The sequence below is a fragment of the Spea bombifrons genome, chromosome 11 (assembly GCF_027358695.1).
Source record: "Spea bombifrons isolate aSpeBom1 chromosome 11, aSpeBom1.2.pri, whole genome shotgun sequence".
In the NCBI taxonomy this organism is placed as follows: domain Eukaryota; kingdom Metazoa; phylum Chordata; class Amphibia; order Anura; family Pelobatidae; genus Spea; species Spea bombifrons.
Genome location: NC_071097.1, coordinates 14,512,549 through 14,518,548, shown reverse-complemented (window position 1 = coordinate 14,518,548; position 6,000 = coordinate 14,512,549).

Here is a 6,000-nt window from a genome sequence, read left to right as displayed (position 1 = left end):
ACAGTCACCGGGATGCGGGGTGACTTGGAGGGGAGTCGAGACCCTCAAATCGGAGACTACAGTATGGGAGTTTGAGAGACGGACCCGAACCCGGCTCCTGAGATGGAGAGCGGCCCTAGAAAAGTGGAGCGCCCACCAAGGTAAACATCTGCCCACCCTAGAACAACGAATCAGGGACCAGGTGAATGGGAGGCTCTACTTGTTCGGGGGACCTGCGTCTCCAGTTGAGGTTGCAGAGCTAGAGAGGCTGGTCCGACAGGAGATTGGGCTCGAAGAGGAGTACTGAGCCATATACTGGGAAGCCCGAGGCCCGCAGAGAAAATCCAGAAAGCCCCATTCTCCGGAAGGGATGGATGTTGGCGGGCCTGGCCTGTTGTGGGAGGCATTCGAAGAATTGCTTCTTTGGCAATGGCAACATGGACCGATGGTGGGACATTAGTGACAAGCGCCGGAGAGCCCTGCCGCCCACTGCAACAAGTGAACTCAGCCAAGACCTTGAGGGACTAGTAGACAGAGAATGGTGCCTCAAGGCAGAATACTTGGCGCTGTTCGAGGGGCGCTACGCCCTGCAGTGTGAGCCGACAGATGTTACAGAGCGAGCTCCAGAGGCCGCTCACTGTAATTGGCAAGCCTCCGGACCTGAAGGTTCAGCCACTCTGCCCCTGGTATTGCAGCCAGAGCCCGAAGAGGTGAAAGTGGGCAATCACTTTTGGGAGAGAGTCTTCCAGGCGATTATGGAACGCATGCAGTCGCCGGAATTTGAGGCAGCGGTCTATGGGTTTCCACTAGAGGCGGCAGAAGCGCCGACAACAGCTGCCATCTGTTGTATAAGAGCAGATACGGCTTCAGCCAGTCCTGCGGGTTCCATGTTGGCTTGGTCTTAATGTAACGTTGGACTCAGGAAAGGAACCCAGTAAGCAACTGGGGAGATTGGAGAATACATGGCAAGCCCATTCTTCCACACAGAATCCCTCCAGATCCTTCAAATTTCGAGGTTGGCGCTGGTGGACTCAGGACTACTTGCTAAGCTGTGGAGGACATGGGCATAAAGGGGTTAATGACACCAGGCCTCTGGATTTACTAACTTCATCCCCTTAACAAGGCATAAATTACACCAAATTAACCCCAAATCCTGCCTGTATCCCCCCCCCACCAGGTAGTCTGCCATGATTTTGAGACTGGATTAATGAGATATCAAAATTAAAATATCTATCTATATGCCGTATTTGCCCAATTATAGGTCGCACTTTTCCCCCATAATTTAAGTCTTTAAAGTGGGGGTGGCCTATAATCTGGGTTTAGTGCAGGGGTGTACCATTTGTATCACCCGACGCCCCGGACATGCAGTTCCGGGTGCTGGGAAGGTTGTTTTTTCTTCTGTCATTTAGCCCTGCTGTGGGCAAGCAACAGGCTTAGGATGCAGGTCCCCCACAGCGCTGTACTGTTTTACCATTCCACTAATGTGTATTTTTTCTTTAAAAATAAAATTTTCTTTACAATAGCACCAAACTGTAAGGGTGCGGCCTATAATCGGGCCAATATAGTATATAGATACCTATATCAACCCACTTGGAGCAAACAAAAGTTATTTATACATATTCTCTATAAATTAGGAACTAACAATTTGGTAACGTGTTATCCTCTTTTAGGGTTTGTGGATAGGAATACTAGAGCTCAAAGACATTTGGCTTATTAATATTTTAATAACAAAAAGATAAATGTTACACAATCCTGTAATTACAAAAAACAAGACATACAAAATGGGCAAACAGTTATTAAAAATGGTGGGACTTAAACACAGGACCCTAACTTATAAGTTTCATCAATAAGAAGGCCTGTGGAAACTCCTTAAATCCAGATGGTTCCTTTTGATGTTGATACAATAAAAATAAGTACTACTTTGGGGTGGTTGCATTGCCACTAAACGTGATTCTTTTTGCAAAAACAGCCTCTGCCCACATGACCAATTTTATGATACCTTCTTAACTAAAATCATTGAGCTTGATTCCCATCTTTGATCTAGAAATGGAATTCCTATAGTTCAGAATCCATATCAGTTAGGCCATCAATCACCACACAAGTCCTCTGGGAAAATGACAATTAATGCCAGAACAGATACACAGATCATATACAAAGAAACTGATTTTTTTTTTTTATTACAAATACGTACAAAATTACGTAAATACATAAATAAGACATACAAAATATACAGTACATAACTTTGTACATTATGTTTATAATGTTTCCTTATTTTAGCTATATGGTATTTATAACTAGAAACATATAATACTAAGTTAAACATCCATTTATAATCTTTCACATCTCATTTATTACCATTCGTTTCAAGGTAAGTAATACTGGTATCGTTTGAAGTTTTCTGGGTCATATATATATATTTTTTTTTAATCCTATATCTTTTCCCTAGAATGTGCATAGGTCATCCATGGAGACCAAATTTCTAAATATTTCTTGTATTTAGTTATGCTTATATAATATCCCTCTTCCATTTTACATTGGAATTGAATTTGTCCAAATAACTCTTCCCAGGATATCATTCCAAATTTCTTCCAATTTCTTGCTATAATTAACTTACAGGCTAATAATAATTGTATTATCAAGATTTTTTGTACATTGTTCAAATTAGAAAGTCCCATGTGAAAAATAAATATTTGAGGCATTATATCAATTTTACATTTCAATATATCGTTAATTACTCTTGAAAGAGTGACTATTATTTTCCCTACCTCTTCACATTCCCACCACATATGGTAAATATTTCCCTCTTCATTTTCACATCTCCAACATTGACTAGATACATTTTGATTATATTTTACAATTTGTACCGGTGTTCTATACCACCTATGTATAACTTTATAATGTAATTCAAGCATACCCAAACAATGTGTATATTTCCTGATTTCATTGTATGCTTTTAACCACTCTTCCATTTGATAATTTACTCCAGTATCTTTTTTCCTATTTTCCTTTATTTAATAGAGGTTCTTCTAATATAAAACTGTCTTTCAATACTTTTATTTTGTGAATTATTCTTGATTTATAATGTTAATTAAGAAATTCCTCCACTCTTTGAGATCTCGTAACTCCTACCGATTGCAAAAAATATTTTATTCTTATATAATTATATATATCGGATGTCGATAGATTCCATTCCTCTTTAAAAAGAGGCCAAGTTAAGAGAGTTTCTGTATCGTACATGTCAGATATATATTTTATATTAGATCCTCTCCATTTGCGTAAATCTAAATCACTTATATAGTTAGTCAGTACTTCAATTGGAGTTGAATAAAGAAGACCTCTATCGATTTTCATATAATTTTTCCACTTATCTAAAGTTATTATTGAGTCTTTAATCACTGCATTATCACAATTCACATGTTTAGCTCTTTCATAATTTAACCAAATAATATTATAAGGTTGTATAGGATTCATAGCCTCCTTTTCCATATCAAACCATGCAGTGTTGTCGTTCTTTGATTTATCCCATGAAAGAAACTGATTTAAACCAAACATCAGATTAACTGATTGAAAGCTAATACATATAATTTAATCACTGCTGCTGGATTACCCTTCTAAACATCCTAGTAATAAAGCAATTCTAACCACTTTTGGCAGATCACAAGCTTTTCCTAGATACGCTATTCAGTTCTGTCCAAAGCATAATATGTGGGGCTACAGAGAAAACCTGTAAAAGGAACACATATATAATGTACTTCTCATGTAAATACTGCCAAAATTGTTATAACAACATGTTCTAGTGGCTGAATGTGAAATTACAAGACATTCAACATTCAGGCATTGGCCCAACATCATTTGCTTCAATGAATGCATGGCTAGAAAGTGGCCTAAAGGAATTTAAGAAAAAACTTTATGATAACTAAACAAATTGACTATGATAAACAGACTTATTATTGAGATCTTGTACCATGCTCACATGAAGCCAAAAGTTCTGCCTCAGTGCCCTGCTCAGATCTTATTATTAGGGAGACCACTGAGTGAATCCCCATATATCTTATAAACATGTGAAAACTGTTAAAGCGTCCACATTTTTTTGCAAGTGAAATAGTGAATAGCAGAACTCTTGCAATACTTAAACAACCTATTCACTAAAATATTATTTCACACTTACAGTAACACACACTTATAGTCACACAAGGGCCAGCATGGGCCACAGTGGGCCCTGACTGGGATCTCGAGTAGAGCTAGGCCTTGGCGCCAATTTTTGGTAGGTGAGAGGTAGGGTTTAACTGGTTGATTATTAAAGGGGTTGTGTCAGGAGCTTGAGGGACATTTTGTTGTCACCTTACCTTGTGTTTTTGTCTGTCCTGGTCCCTTGTTTCTGGTGGCTGACCTTTTCTTGTTCTCTCTCCCCTATTTTTCTTTTCTTTTCCCTTCTTGTGTTGCAGGTTCCATTGACCAGGACATGGAGCAGCTGTTGGAACAGTCAGGATTTTTGGGGTGTCACTACTTGGGGAGTGGCAGTCGGTCCAGCTGCAGGGGGGGTACGTGATAGTCAAGATAGGGAGTTTAGGTCATCTGATGGACGTGGTAGGGACTGGAGGAGGGGTTCCAGGTCTTCTGCAGCACCTCCTAGGTATTTTTCTTCTTTTAGTTTTCGTCACACGAATGGGAGTCAGGGATCGTCAGGGAGGAGGGTTCTGGGGGCAGCAGTGGCTCAGGATTTCACAGCTCAGCAGTCCACCATGGCCAGGGGCCTTTCAGGTACGAATTGTGGAGCACAGCATGGCAGCAGCAATAGGGGGGCACAGGCCAGGATGGTTGAGGGGATTCCACAGGGCCTGCGGGCCTTGGCGGAGTCGTGGAGGTTCTCATCAGTGGGGGTACAGGGCGCCTGGGTCCCGGGGGTGGTGAGTAAGGGGGATGCTATAGAGAGGGAGTCTGGCAGCAGCATGGCGGGTTCTTCTCTGGTGGAGGAGGGCAGTGTTGATCCATCGGCTGGTGGGGCAGTAGGGAGAGGCAGACGGTCGGCTGTTGAGCAGTGTCCCAGAGACAGTTGACTACATATGTGTCCTTTGTGGGACCCCTGATCATTCCTTTGAAGGCCAAGGTTAAAGAAGTAATCTGAAAGGGGTATGTATAGCTTTTGCTTCCTCTGGAGAAGTCTTTGGGCATGAAGGAGGGAGCAGGAGAAGTATTGTAAGATTCTGAAAATTTTTGGGAACTGGTTTTGTGCGTTCTGTATACTGGCTAGCGTAATTGGGGAGAAGGAGTCGGAGGAGTGCTCCACACTTTTCTGTTATGTAGACAGGATCTGGGAGACCTACCAGGTGCACAGAGATTGGGCATGGTGGTGCTACAATAGCAGTTTTGGCAGCGCTTGGCAGTTAATCCGGGCATGAGGTGGAACCAGATGGACCTACCTCTTTGGCTCAAACTTATGATGGAGCAAAAAGCAACACCCTTTCAGGCAGAGGGCGGCAGGGGATCCCAGGGTGCTTCATCAGCCATGGGGAAGAAGGTAACCTGCTGGTAGTTTAATGACAGCCAGTGCAAATGGGTTTGCCTCGTGCAAGTTCAAGCATGGATGCTCCAATTGCGGGGTTCCCACAGCCTGTCAAAATGCTTTAAACGAGCCAAGGCTGGTATCTCCTTAGGTTAGGATGGGGTTAAGGAGAACTCTGGTGAAGTGCGCCACGATGCTTCTGTGCCCAAGCCATTATGGTAAGCATGGGGGATGAGGCATTTCTTGATGATGATGGGATGCAGCATTTCCCAGAGCTGCCCAGTTTTCCGGGAATAATTTAAAATCCACTGGGGTGGTGCCTAAGAAGGAGGTAGGGAAATTCCGATTGATCCATCACCTGTCCTATCCATAGGGGGGTTGTGGTAATTACTATATTGCCCTGGTGAGAGAGGCAGACCCTTGGCCCTCATAGCTAAGGCGGACATTGAGTCCACATTTCAGTTGCTTCCCATTCACCCAAACCGTCAGCACTTGTTGGGCTGCTGGTTTGATGGGGC